Here is a 14803-nt window from a genome sequence, read left to right as displayed (position 1 = left end):
GCCGCTCTGCCAGGCTGGGGGCTGCCTGAGCCCCTTGAGGGGCTGCAGCTTTGTTACTGCAGAGCTGTCGAGGCTTTTTGCTGTATTTCTCCTCCAAACCAGCCTCGGCCACCTCCCCATTAGCAGCCGCCAGACTGGTGGTGTCAGCAAATTTGCTCTTGCAGAGCTAATGAGAGCTGGTGGAGAACATGCTGCCCACAGATCCCCCACTGTGGGTTCCCCAGGGAACATGTGCTGGGACAGACTGGGAGCCCCACACAGCAGTGAGCCCCTTGGCTGGAGAGCAAAGCTCAGCTGCGAGCTGCTGAACCCTGCAGTGTGACAACAGAGCAGCGTGGCCAGCCTGACCCGGCCAGAGGTCAGGGATTGCCCAATAACACCACCACCAGCTGCTGAACCATCAGATTTTCACCAAGATTGGATTTCCTTGTGCCCATTAGCCACCGGGATGAGTAGCCATGAGCCCCAGCTTAAACATTAACTACGATGTCCCCAGGTGGTCACCAGGCCACCAGAGAAACCCCTCCGGACCTGGGATGGCACAGTCAAGCTTATCACCTTCCCCTGAGGTGCAGGGGAAGAGATGCTTTAGACTTAGCTTAAATCCAGAGAGACCCAGCTTAAACCCAAAGTAAAACTGCATTGCAGTGCAAGTGCTTTCAAAAAGGGAAAAAATCAAATCCTGACCAATATGAACACTGGGGGGATAACCTGGGTTGAAAGTTGGTTATCACTTGCTGTGTGTTTAAAGAAAAGAAATCTTTGAGTTTTTGTACCTGGTGTCACAGCCTAGCACGTGGTTCCTGGGTGCAGCAGGCGCTTTTCCTCACTCCCTCGCACCAGGAGTCAAAATGTCTAGGCTCAAAAGTCTGGGCTCAAAAGTCTCCATTAAAAAATATTAAAATATTAGAAAACATTAGAAAAGTAAGTGAGAAATCCCCCAGCCTTTTCCAGGTTTCTGCCTCCCTCTCTGGGCTCATCACGTCTGGCCCTGGCAGGAGCCCAGCCCTGTTCCCATGTGCCATCCTGCTCCACAAAAGAAGATGGGGAGTAAAGCAGGGGTGATTCTCTGCCGCCTCAAAATCCCAAACGATCCCAACATTTCTGCATTTCTGCGTCTGGTCCCAGACGTGGGACATAAATCAAGGGCAGGAGTGCAGGCACACGCTGTCACGTGCCTGCCACCCGTTTCCATGGTTTCCCAGGACTATTGCTCTCAAGGGCTTGGGGTTAGGAGGAGACTGGTTCCAGAAGGAGAAAGATGCTGTGTTGACACCATTGCTGCCTGCTGGCCCACAGGGGAGCTCAGCACGGTGCCTGCTGCTCAGACAGGGCAGTCCAGCACCATGGGGCTCAGGGAGGGGGACAGAGAACCTGGTCCCCACAACCAGTGCAGAGACTGAGATGGGGTCAGCCTGCGTAATCCGTACTGAAGAAATCAATCCATCTCTCTCCGATCCTGATTCAACACCCTGATCCCTCTCTGCTCACCAGCTGAGCATCACAGCCCTCCTGCTTTCCATCTCCTTCCTGTGGACCTGTCCCCGTGATGGGGTGACACTGTGGTGCCCTGTCCCTGCTGAACCTGAGCCTGCTTCCCCCAGAGCTTCTGCACAGCAGGAAGAGATCAACTGCTTGTTCAAGCCATCCTTGATCCTGGCTGCAAAAGGTGAGGAGGTTTCCAGTCCCTCCAAGCCTCTGTTTGTGGCATGCCATGGTTCTGAGGGGTCTGTGCCCACCTGCCGACGGCTTCTCCCACTCCTCCCGTGCCCTCCCACGGTGCCTCTCCTCCTCTCGTGTGCTGGGTGCAATGAGAAATGTACTTGGCTCCTAATCCTTGAGTGGGAGGTGAAGGCAAAAAAACCCAAGACTTCAGCTCCACAGCATGTGGGATGTGGATGATGGCATATCCCCACCTTTGACTTCTCCACTGTCTCTGAGACGAAGGCAGACACCCCAAATCCAGACCTTGGGTCTGAGTCCACCCTTCCTGGTGCGTGGGGACACCCCTGTTATTTGACTAACAGGTCACTTTTTGTGTCCCTTGCAATGTCAGCTCCCTGGGACCTTCTGCAGACACCATTACTTGGGGTGGTCACTGGAAGACACCACATGAGACCCATCAGGGAGTGCTTTGGGAAGGAGCTGCAGGGGCTGCCCCAAGGCCTTGGTGCTGGTAGGATTGCAGGGGTGCAGTGAGAATCCCTTCTCCAGAACCTCAAGACAACAACCTGGCCAGAACAGGAGCAGTTTTGGGATTCCGAGTGGAGTAAGGCCAAAGGCACCAGTGTGGTGCATGCCAAGTTGGGTGTTCCTCCTTCATTCTCTTCCCAGAGCCACTCCAGGCTGCTGCAGTATCCGACCTGCAGATATTGGATTGTCACCCTGACCTTTGCTGGAACAAAGCCTCTGGTTGCCAGCCCAGCTGACCCAGCAATGCTCTCAGCAGGCCAGGGCTCTCTCTCCCTTTTCCTAATACAGCCCTGCTGTCAACTGCAAAGTCCTGGCCTGAAAAGGAATAACAAGCCTTTAGGAACTGGCTTTGCAGTGCTGCTACCCAGGGAGGGAAGGATTTAGCCTAAAGCCTGTACAAATGCTCTGTGCTTATTGCAGGTTTCCTTCCCCCAGCTTCTCTGATCCCGTGTGCAATCCTGATGCTGCAGCTCTGTGCCAGCAGTACCTGTGGCCTGAGCCATCTCTGCAGGACCAGGCTGGAGAGCAAAAGGGGCTGCAGGAGCAGGACCCCCCCAGATCCGTCTGGGGCTGGGTTGCTGCCTGGATCTCCATCCCGAGGCAGGGGTGATCCCGGTTTACTCACACAGTCATTACTGGAAGGCTTTGTCACCAATTTACTCGGAAAGACCTGAAGTTTCAGAAACTGGGGTTTCCCCAGTTCCGTGTCTTCAGCTTGGCTGGGAAGAGAGGCGCCAGGGAAGTGACAATGGCAGGAGCTGCTGTCCCCTCCCAGCCCTGGCAGCCCTGTGCTACCTGGGCTGCGGTGAGAGGCAAAGCCGGGAGCAGACACTGCTCTGCTGATGGAATCCAGCCTGCAGGCGGTGCTGCCGGAGCTGTGCAGAGCGTGCTTGAACGACCAGCCCCTTCTTACACGGGAATAGGGCTCCTCTGCTCTGGGTCCAAGTCCAACAAATGTGGCTCTATGCAGACTGAGGTGCCACCAGGGCAAACCCTTAGTGACCCCTGCCCCAAGGCCCAGCTCCCAGAGGGGACCCCAAATGCTGCAGCTGCTCCAGTTCTCAGCTCAGCACCCCCACGTGTGGAGCAGGAAGGTGTGGGACGCTGGGGACTGGGACAGCAGCACTGAGGTGATGCCTGAGATGGGAGCATGGGATGAAGACCCTTGGCAGCCGCAGGCAGGGTGGAGGGACTGGGTGTGATGGGGACAGCACAACCTCCTCATGACCCTAAACCTCATGACAGCTTTTCTAGTTTCCTCCCCAAAAAATCCCTGCCAACCCACACACTCTGAAAACCCCCAAGGATTAGGAAATCCAGGGGAATAGGAAGGAAGGAGCCCTGGGAGTGGGGCTGGTGCTGCCCAGGGCTCTCTGTCAGGACAGGGCAGGGCAGGGCAGGGTGAAACACTACCAAGACAACCCTGGAGAACAATTCCTACCCAGACCAACCTGTTCCTGGGCTGGGAATGTTGCAAAAACTCCCGGTTCTACACTGGGATTTGAAGAAACTGAAACCTTGTGATGCAACTGGCCAAGATGAAGCAAGAGACACTCAGGAAGCAGATGACAGATCCAGCAGCACAGGGCTTCATGAACAAGGCATTAGCCAGCTGGTAAACTTCCCCAGATCCTGAACAGCCTCTGGTATCACCACCTTCCCCTTCACCCCCAGTGCCCAGCTCTTCCCCCCTGGAGCACAGCCCCTGTCACAGCCAGACCCTTCACTGGTAAGCAAGGGTGACAGGGTTACTGGGAAACAAGTCCACACTTCCAAACTGATTCTCTTTGCTCTTCTTTTCCTTCCTGAAGCTGGTCTGAGCATGGCAGGGGTTGCTCAGGAAAGCCAATAAGCTAATGTATTCATATCATCTCACATTTGGTGCCAGGACATGAAGTAAACACCATCAGAGACTTCGCTCCGGTTCAAAGACAAGCCCTGATTTTTATTCTGAACACATTATCCATGCTCCTTGTACAGCTTCATTGATTCATATCTTAAAAAAGCAAAGCCTTCAAAACCCATTGCCTGCCCTGTCATTTCAGCTCTGCTCTCAAGGGCCAGGGCAAGAAGCATTAACTAATCTGCTCACATTACCTTGCCTTTGAACCAAGCATCTCAGCATCAATCAAGAGTGTTTGGAGGTGATATGTTCCCTCATGGGGGCGAGTTTTGGCTGCTAAGGTCACCCAATGACCTCAGTGCCAAAGTCAATCGATTCCAGAAGATGATTTTTGCGTTGCAGAGGTCAGCAAGTGAGTGCAGGGGCCAGCACTCAGGCACTGCCCCCTGCACTGGGCTGCCTTTCACACCCGGGGGGCACCCAGGGCTCGTGCCCACAGGGGAATGTTTGAGCAGCCCAGTGCTGGTGCCCTGTTTGGTTAGGGAGGGCTGTGTGTCATAAACAAGTCCCTGAAGGTGAAAGCTCAGGGCCTCAGGCAGCATCTGGGGTGCAAGCATGGGGACTTTGGTGTCAGCCTGGGTGGGTATCGGTGAGGGGAGAAGAGTTCACAAGCAGCAATGTCCTCCCAGGGATTACAAAAGCTGATTGCCAGGGAAAAGAAGGTCTTTCCAGCCTCTCGGGCTTTAGCTTAGCCAGGAGCCACTGTTTGTTTGGCTCCAGTGACTTCCCAGCATACCGGGCCATGCTCCTGGGGCTCAGCGTGCTCCAGGGCTGGCCGGGACATGGTGCTTGGCCACCCCAGGCGCTCCCCCGTGCCTTGCGTAAGGCAGCTCCGCACCCTCCGTCCGGCCTGACCTACACTCAGGAAGGAATTATTCACTCTTGTCTCCATCTGGCTCCAGGACACGCTTGGGATGTTTCTCCCACCACTCTCACAAAGGTTTCCCATCCTGCCGCTGCCAGTAACAAGGCCAGGTCCGTCCCCTTTGCCCCCTTTGACCCCCACATTCGGGGATGGAGGCTGTTTACTGGATAGCCTTAGAGGAATTTAGTTTTACTGACATTTCAAGTGCTGCTTGAGACTGTTGTTTTCAGGGCTTGGAGTACTTTGAGAGGACATATCCACCAGGAGAGAATTAACCACAGCTATCCCAGGCCCCTGCCATAGCTGGACTTAGGGGGCATCTCTGGCCCTGGCTGGATGGGGATGGACAGCCAGGGTTCCTGGAAAGCTCAGTTCTGCTTTCTTTCAGACAAAAGCACTCAAAGAACCCAGACCCATCCAGGTTGTTTGGTTTTGGTTCTGGTTTCAAAACCCTTTTGCAGGAGGAAGCTGTTTTCTGTCTGAGTTATGGGAATGCCTAGACTGGGGTTTTTCTCAGCTGCCCTGCTGAGGCCAATGCCCATCCCATGTCAGCCCCTGTCTCATGCCCTGGGGTCAAAATGGAGCTGGGCATGGGGACAACTCTCAGAGTTGTGTGCACAGCCCCAAAGGGAGACGCATCCCAGCTTTGATGAGGAACAGTGTTAGACTCCATGGATCAGAGCCCATTGCCACGATGTCCATGTGGGACAGGCAGTGCTGGGAGTGGGGGCTGGAGCAGTCACTGGAGGACCCTCATGGCAAAACCCCACCTGGGGGCAAAACCCCACAGCCCTCTGCCTGCTCCAGGGCTCTTCCCCCTGCCCCTCCTGCAGAGGTGCTTCCCAGTTGTTCTCTTTAACCCAAACCCACAAAGCCATTCCAGAACATGTTCTGCTTTGCAAAAGGCTGAGCTGGGACAACAAGCTGGGACCCTGCTCCTGGAGCTTAGAGTGGAGGGAAAGGCTTCCCTGGCAAGAGAATGGGATGGGCAAGGAGATCTGGGAGAGAGCACAGGGCCAGAGCTGGTCTGTGAAGAAAGGTGTGTGTGCTGCTGAGCCATGGGAGAGCAGGGAGGAGGAGGCAAACCCAGCCCGGATGAGGAAAGGATGCAGACAAGGTCTTGGGATCAGCTGGCTGAGACGGGTCCACAGGGAATTACAGGCAGATCTGAGCCTGTCAGATTACTGGAGCCAGGAACGGGGGGAGCGGGTTGAGGCAGGTCTGGCAGGAGAAGGGATGGAGGAGCTGGAGGGGAAGAGAGGAGCAGGGAAAGGTGGCCACAGAGGGGAAGGAGGCACACGGGAAAGGGAGAGAAGAGGGGAGTACCCAACCCTAGTGGTGTGTGGTGGGGGCAGGAAGACAGACTGGGGGTGCCATGGGGTGGATGAAGTGGGAACTGGCCTGGTCCATGACACGTCATCCACAGCACCCACCTGGCCCAGGTGCAGGGCTGGGACCAGCCTGGGCAGGAACACCACACACCAAAACCAATTAAATGCTCAAGGGCTCACAGACCAGCTCCGGGTCTCCCTCCCATCCAGAGGTCAGAGGAGAGCGTCCTCATTTGCTGCCTCTTAAATACATCTGATCCTGCCTTAATTCCTCCTAAAACCTTCCCTGAGAGCTTTCAGGTGGCTGCTGGGTAGAGGTGCCCATGAGCTGGGGTGACAGGCCAGCCAGGCACGTATGACAGCCCTGGGCTGAGCAGTGCCTCCAGAGGGATATGAAGGGCTGTGGGCACTGGTGGTAATGGAGGAAGCACCATGTGCACCACCATCCTGATCCTGGGTCCACTGGTCCTCCTGCTGCGGCGCCGCTTCTGCAACAAAGTCGAACCGTATGTCCTCTCCTGTCCCACTCCTGTCCCCTCAGGGCTCTGGGGCTGGGGTTGGAAGGGGGGTGGGGGGCCCTGGGGTGGAGGATATCACTCCTCAGCCTATGTTGTACTCATAGGAGATGTTTGGGTTCCTTCTGATTTTGGTGCTCTGGATGACAGCAGGAGACATTCGCTCGAGCTGGGTAGAGAGGAGCCTTCTGTGATGTGCTCTCCTCTCTGATGCACCATCGCCAGCAAGGAGGAAAGGCAGGACTGGTCCTCCTGTTAGTCTGGTGCAACGGGATGAACCTCTGGGATGCTTTTACATGCACTGATCAAGGTGTTCCCCAAATGGAGCAGTCCTGCAGCCTGGCTGCCTGCCTGTCTTCATGCCTCGCCTTGGGAGGAGATCGAGCGGTGATTTCAGCTGTACGGACATCACCAGGCTGACACTGACACTCAACCGGTGTTAAACAGCCCTGGGGAGGTCCTACTCCATCCCTGCAGCTCTGGGAGGTTGAATGAATGTCTGGCTATGTGGAACGCTCGGGAGTATCAGCTAAATGTTGGCTCTGAGAAGAGCCAGCAGCGGCCACCCCTCACCCTGTTGCGCTGTGCTCCGTGTTCACACACACGCTCACGCTCATCCCGGCTCCAAGGCGAAGGCAGGGAGCAGATGGGAAGGGACTTGCTGCAGTCCCACACCAAGGCAATGACAAAGCTGCGACAGGAGGGCAGGGTCACCTCCTGCTCGGTGCGTTCCCGCTGCATCATGGGCACGGTGCCGGCGGCTGTGGCTTCCACCGCCGCTCCCCGTGTCTTTTGGGAGGGAGCCTTGTTCCCTTCCCGCACTCGCTCGGCTGCAGCCCGGCGGCAGCGGGGCCGCGCTCCCGGCCGGCCCCGGCATCGCCCTCGCTCCCCCAAGAGCAGGCTCGGCTCGGGAGGTTTCCGCTGGAGACGCACAAATCTATTTACCAGCGGAGACTGGAGACATGTGAAGGTGGGGAGGTCAAATTGGCACTTAATGAGCCAATTAAATCAGTAGAGGGAGAAATAAGACTCAGAGCAGGGAAGGCATCTCCTGGCCTCTGTGCCCCCAGCTGTACCTGTGCTACCTGCAGCACCGGCTGAATTAAACACTCATTGAGTGAGCAAATGAGCTGCAGAGGTGGGGGCTGCCTCTGGGCAGAGGGTACAGGGGTGACTGGCAAGGCTGGCAGACTGCAGGTCCATCCCTTGGGAAGCTGCAGGAGGAAAGGGCAGGTACATGGCTGGGGGACAGGTCACCTGGAATGATGGCACCAGAGCTGGCAGCGTGCAGACAGCCCAGTGCCCCTGCCCTGGACAGGCAGATCCAGCTGCAGCACAAACCCTGCCTGGGGGAGCAGTGTGAGGGGTCAGCTGCTTAGGAGCAAGCAGTGAATAAAACACAAATCTGTGCATGAGGAGATAGGAAAGAGCCTGGAGCTGAAAAGGCTGGGGCTGGGACAGGTGTGGTGCTGCCCTGGCTGCTTCCACTCAAGGCAGGATCAGCACTCCTTCCACCACATTTAAACTGAGGGCCTGTAGCCTGGTCAGCCCTTTCACCCAACTGGCTTCATCACCACCACTGCCATCATCATCATCAACAGCAGCAGCAGAGCATAGGGAGAGAATGTGGCTGGTGCCAGTACCAGCAGCCAAAAGCTGGAATGAGCACAAGGGCTCCCATCACGGCAGGGACCTGGGAGCATGAGGGAGACTCAGACCTGCATGGACAGGAAAAACTTGCTCCAAGCCCTGCTGCAGCTTGACCTCCTTCATGTCCCTGTCTTCTGACAGGCACCTGGTTTGGATGCAGCCCATAGAAAATCCATACACTCCTAGATTAGTTCTTTTGGTGATTAATTGCTCTCACCATTAAAGACCAGTGGCTATTAACAGCTTTTCTACTTGATCTATTTTGGACAATCATCTATTCGCCTTGCTTGGTGCTGGCATAAATCAGAGCTGTTCCACTGACAGCTTTACACCACGAGAGATTCTGTTTGCAGACTTCCATGTCCTGGAAAAAAAAAGCAGCAGAAGCAAGAGAAAAATATGCTGCTGGGCAGAGATTGGGGAGAAGTGGTACAGGAGACCAAGGCACAGTGGACCTCATGAAGGGCAGGCAGCATCCTCAAGGCCAGGAATACACCTGAGGCACCGGTTGTTGATCCAGCTGGATTTTGGCCAGCTAGACGACTTAGGGTACTCAGGCACCAAGACCCTATACAACAACAAAGACTAGGATTTTGCATATTTGCACTGCTCTGGATGATTGCTGGATGAAAGACATCCCTGAGAAACAGCACATATGAAGAAAAAGTCAGGAGCCCACATGTTCCAAGGGATAAACCTGGCTTGGTGAAGGATCAACCCTCTGCCTCTGACGTCCCCGTGTGTGAAGCAGGGCGTGCATCCTGAGCAGAGGACACAAATGAACAGCACCGGCAAGATCAGATTATGTGAAATCCCCTGCTCACTTGACCTCCTTCACGTCCCTGTCTTCTATTTATATACCTTGGGCCTGCCAGGAATGGCACAGGTTGTCCTTGGCCCACCCTCACAGAGCTGGGGGGCTCAGCCATGGGATTAGTGTTGGCCAGTGGAGCTGGCTGCCACCATTTCAAACACAGAGGTTTGAAGGGATTCCTCCCAGCATCCCAGCTGTGAGGTCTGCCATCCCCATCCTTTGCTGGAGTTGAAAAGCAAACTGGAACACTATCCTGGACTAACCTGCTGTCAAGAGACAGGGAGGTCAAGAGGCACTCCTTGGGCTGCAGTGCTTGGATTTCCTCAACAAGCAGTGATTTATTCTTTGTTTTGTGTGATATTTAACGAGAAGGTCCTGGCTGGGGGCCAAGGCTGGCTATGGATGTCTGCTCTGTTTGCCTTTCTCATGTTCTTCCCCTCCAGTCTCTTCCTGGCAGGAGCTGCTCACGGCTGCTCCTGGGTTTGGGGAGGTAGAAATTGCTGCTGGAACACGGGTTTGGTCTTGTTGCCAGCCCAGCATGGGGGGATGCAGGGGACTGAGTGCACAAGGGTGTACAGGAGCACCCAAAGGGGCACAGGTCACACAAAGGAGCCATCTGGAAAGAGCCAGGTCTGTGAGATGTCCTCCACGAAGAGTTCCTGGAGAGGTCTCAGGCTTGGTGGGACAGTGCAGGGTTATGGCAAAGCAAAGGAGGTGTTTTGGGAAGTGAAACATGGGTTTGCTTTCCTGCTGTTGAGTCCCCTCCCAAAAGGCTGGATATGAACACCCTGGGCCCAGAGGGGTTGTTTTCCTGGGACTGGGAGCCAGGGCCATGGAGAGAGGAAGTGTTTAGTGCCTGTGCTGATCTCCCCCCAGAACACCCTCGTCGTGCCCCACACACTGTGCTGCAAGGCAAGACCAGACCCTCTGCAGTCCTGGCTCGGGAAAACAGAGCCGGTAGCCTGGCATTATCTCGATTAACCTTCCAGCTTATTTCCCTCTGGGAGGCAGGACGTGACCTCCTCATTTCCACTGGCCAGGCACGGCTGGCAGCCAGCAGCAGTGGCACACGGCTCTGCTTCTCCAGGCTGGAGCAATCAGCTGGCAGCAGGCAGGCACAGACAAGTGTCAGCCGAATTTCCCTGCACTCTAAATACATTAGCAGGGCCACAAACACAGCCCCAAAGTGCTGCAGGCACAGGCGAGCTGATAAATAACCCCCAAACCCACCACCAAAGGAATAGCCCTCTTCTTTCCACAGGAGACTCAGCATTGCTTTCCCCCATATCTGCACAGCAGCTGAGCAGATCCACTCTCTCCCTGGCTGTTTCCAATCCAGTACCAGAAGGGTCAATTCTGTGCCACTTCTGCGGAGTCATTATCCTGTCGGTTATATAAATGTCTGGGCATGCACAAAAGGCAGTGCTGATACAGCCTCTGACACCAACTCTCTCCCAACACCTGCTTTTCAGCTGGGGAGGGAGCTGAGCACAAGAACATCTCGAGAGCTGTCACACAGAAGGCTGCTGTCTTTCAAGCTGAATGGAGGTCTAAATAGCTCTCACTTCTGCTTTAGAATCTCATTTCTAAATGCAATTAATACTGGCACATGCATAATGAGAGACTGACGAGTGAATACAGACTCCAGCAATAAAGAAGCCAGCCCCAAGTGCTATGTAAATATTACAAATCCTCACAGGGAGCTGACCTGGGGAAGACAGCTCTCTGATGATTAAACCCCAGTGACAATACGACTGCATTCCTACATCTGTCACAATACTACCTGCTGATACATAATGAGCCACGCTAAAAGAACTTGCTCTTGCTGCTCTTCAGTGCAGATAAAATGTCTATTTGTAGAATGTAATTAATCTCTTCTTCAAAATCAGGAACCTTAGTGTCCTTGGTAACAACATGCCAGTGACTCAGAGAGTGTCTCTGGCTTTTCCTTCTGATTTTGGAGTGAGTTACTGAAAGTGACCCCAAATTCTAGCACTGCAAAGGAGCACAAGTGGAAAAACCAATGGTATCTGGAGGCAGGGATGGGTTTTACATTTCCTTCTGGTCTCTGCACGGCTGCTTTGGCAGCTTAAGGAGGCCCCTGGACTTGTTTCAGCCACCTTCCCTATGATGAGACAAGCTCTGTCCCAGGCTCTGGTCCCCAACCCATTGAGAACAAATTCCCTTTTACCATGGGCATAACAGGGCAGAGAATAAACTGTCAGAAGAGCAGGGGCACAATCACAGGATGAAGCTTCTCCCTCTTTTGCCTGGTTTCCCCAGCAGCAAGTGCTGTGTGCTCTGTGTGTGTGTGTCCATACCTGCTCCCCCAGATGGCTTTTGAGTCTGCTTTTGAGCCCTGCCAAATTTGGCAGGGGATGGAAGTTCAAAAACATCCATTCCCCACCAGGTAGCAAAGATGCAAAGCCATGAGGACCAGCGTGGCAGAGGGATGCAGGGAAGAGCTGCTAGAGATCCCCTGGTGCCTCTGAGGGCTGTGCTTGGGCATGGCCTGCTCCTCCAGCCCACCCCAGGCTGGCTGAGATTTGTGCTAAAAAAAGGCAAAGTTGCTCCAAAGCTGCTGGGGGCCATATCTGCTTTCTATGAATTTCAGTGGGAAGAACCAGTGCTGGATGCTGCTCACTGACCCAGTTCCAAAGCTCAGGGGAAGCCTGGGCCGTGATACGGGGACAGCTGCCTGGAGGGTGGGTGATGGAAAACTTGTATGATTTATTTATTTCCTGGGAAATAAAAAGGAAGAAGAAAAGAATTGTTGGATAAAATCAGCATACTCTAGGCTAAACTGTGCTGCAGCAATTCCTTGTGGGGCTGGAGCTGAGCTGCTTGGTCCCCTGTAAGGGAGATTCATCCCTGCTGCTGCATGATGCTCTGCAGAGCCGCAGGGATGTGGGGAAAAGAAGGGTTTGCTGTTTCTGAGGGTTCTGCTCTTCAGTGCAAAAATCCCCCTTACTGGAGCAAGTTACCACTTCCCTTTACACAGGGGCTGCAATCAGCACCACTGCCCACAGCTCACCCCATCTCCTCTGTCCCCAGGCACTCCGAGGGAGAGGAAGAGACCGGGAGAGAGGCTGGCTCTGACCCTCACACCACGTAACAGCTCTCTGGGGTAAGGCCAGGTGGGAGGCAGCAGTTATCTGGGATGATGCAGCTCTGAGGAAACTGGGAGAAGGACGTGCAAAAGCCTGATCTTCACCTTCAATTATTTTAATGGTGATTTTTTTTGTGTGTTTCATCCAGGATTTATTGGTTTTCCTGCCTATTGATGAGACTGTGAAGTCTCAAGAGAAGTGTCTTGCTCTGGAGAAAGGAAATTAAACCTGGAATGACTGGATTGGAAGGGAAAACTCCATTTTTGCATTACTTTCAATAGCGTATCAGTTCCCAGGTGAGGGCACACCCAGGCATTTCTCTGTGGCCTCCCACCTGCTGGATGCCAGGAGCATCTTGTAGGCACAGAAAAGGCAGCAGAGCCAGTGGTGATCCAGCTGGGATGGGGTGCACGAGGTGGCTGCAGGTTGCCCAGAGAGGATGTGGATGCCACACCTCTGCAAGTGTTTAAAGATGGGTTGGATGGGGCTTTGAGGAAAATGGTCGAGTAGAAGAGGGTTGGAACAAGATAGTCTGTAAGGTCCCTTCTAACCTCAGCCATACCGTGGTTCTATGTGGGATTTGGGACTGATGTGGCTTTGTGTCCTACTCAGTGACCCCAGGGAGTGAGGGCCGGTTCTGGGGTGCCCAGCAAATTTTGGGTCACTCACACACCACTGCCGTGGCTCTGGGAGGGAATCTTTGGCATCAAGGGTGATGGGACACTGGGTTGGGCTATGTGGAGAAATTAGGGCCAGAGCTGCCTTTCCTAATCCCACCCTGGGTGCTGCTGAATGCCCAGGGCAGCTCAGGGACTCACCATGCCCTGCCTTTCCTTTGGCAGATCCCCCAACACTTCCAAACTCATCTGTCCCAGCTCTCAACAATTAACCACAATTCACCAGTTAACTGTGACTCCTTCTCATCTTGCAGCTCTCCTGCTCTCTGCAGTCAGCACTGAGCACATCCCAGCCTCAGCACCTGCTGAAACCCTCGGCAAAACAACCCACGACAGCAACAAACCCACAGCACCCAGCTGCCTTCCCACAGCTCAGGGAGGACCAGGCTCTGGGCTGAAGCTGGGGCAGGAAGGAAATTTGCCTTTCTGAGGCTGAGCCCTGGGCCATGGCCAGCAGCCCCAGCTGAGAGCACGGAGCAATCGGGGGTCCTGCTCCCCGCCATGGGGTTCTCACGTGCTCTGCAGCTTTCCCATGGATATAAATCCATTAATAAAAGATCAGTTTGCAGGCACAGCTCGCTGTAGATGACAGCATTAGAGGCACATCAGCGTCTCCTAAGCACCAGTCTTGTGCTGGGTTTATTTGGTCCATTGTGGCAGGGGAAGAGTTGCTTTCGGCATTCAGAGATGTCTTGTGTCTGGAAGAAGTAGTGGGGTGAGATATATTTTTGGCTCTATTTAGCCACAAAAATTTGGGTTTAGAATAAAGAGAAATATTCCTGTTTGCTGCCAAACTGAGGCAGACAATTTCTTGTGCAAGCCTTCGTTTGTTTGAGGACTCGGTGTCCTGTTGTAAAAATAAATGCTCTGATGGGAAAAGTCTATCAGTGTGTGCTCATCAGTCACTGGGAGTGGTGGGCTCGCAAACATCAGCTGCAACCAAACTGGAAAAGCAGCTCCCAAAGCTTTTGCAAATAGATATTAGACAGAAAGAGACAGGTCTTTGGTTTTTTGGTGAGTGAGGTAGTCACAAGCTGAATCTTTTCCATGGGCACTGTTGTGCTGGCCTCACCACAGCTGGCATGAATTTTCAGTGCCAAATAGACCCAGTTTGCACCCAAACCAGATTGTTTGCTCCTTCTGAGAGCCAGCCACCTCTGACAGCCACGGGAATGGGGGAAGGAGAGAGGCTGATGGTGGGGAAGAAACCTGGGATGTGTCTCCTGTGCAGGATGTTCCTGGTTGATGTCAGCACCCTCTCACCACCCTGGGGCTGTAGGGTCACCTCCCTGCCTTGGAGGTGAGGCCAGACATAGGGACAAGAGCTGCCAGCACCTTGGTTCTCCATATTGAGAATTTCACAAATGTCTATGGAGTTTTCCAAATAGATTTCTTTCCCTGTAAGTTTTTAAATTAAGCTTCTTCAACCTCAGCTCATGTTAAACATTTTTCTTTTCTTCTTTTTGGCAAAAGAAGTATTATGATAAGGAGGAATAAAACTTGTTTTACCTGGAGCTACCTTCATTTTATAGCAGATTAAAAGCAAGGTACTGAGTCAATAATGCCAGGAAGGGGGGCAGGGGATGAATGCAACGCTGTGCTGAAGGCAGCACAGAAAAGATTGGAATCTGAAAAGACAAAAGCTTACCAGGATTGAGCCTCAAAAGCAGAATCAGCTCCTCTGATGATATGAATCGCTTGGATTCCCCTGACATGCTGGTATTGCTGTAGAATGGCTTTTATAT

At 53.7% G+C, this 14803-nt stretch overlaps 1 long non-coding RNA gene across 1 annotated transcript; it reads left to right on the top strand.

Moving 5' to 3' along the window:
• Nucleotides 1-12290: 12290 nt before the first annotated feature.
• On the top strand, nucleotides 12291-13872 carry LOC134556852 (uncharacterized). Its single transcript, XR_010081945.1, has 3 exons — nucleotides 12291-12398; nucleotides 12530-12677; nucleotides 13313-13872. It is a non-coding gene; the product is annotated as an uncharacterized LOC134556852 (long non-coding RNA).
• Nucleotides 13873-14803: the final 931 nt, after the last annotated feature.

The sequence above is a fragment of the Prinia subflava genome, chromosome 12 (assembly GCF_021018805.1).
Source record: "Prinia subflava isolate CZ2003 ecotype Zambia chromosome 12, Cam_Psub_1.2, whole genome shotgun sequence".
Lineage (NCBI taxonomy): Eukaryota > Metazoa > Chordata > Aves > Passeriformes > Cisticolidae > Prinia > Prinia subflava.
Note: the sequence above shows the minus strand (reverse complement) of the source record. Positions and strands in the feature narration are given on the sequence as shown.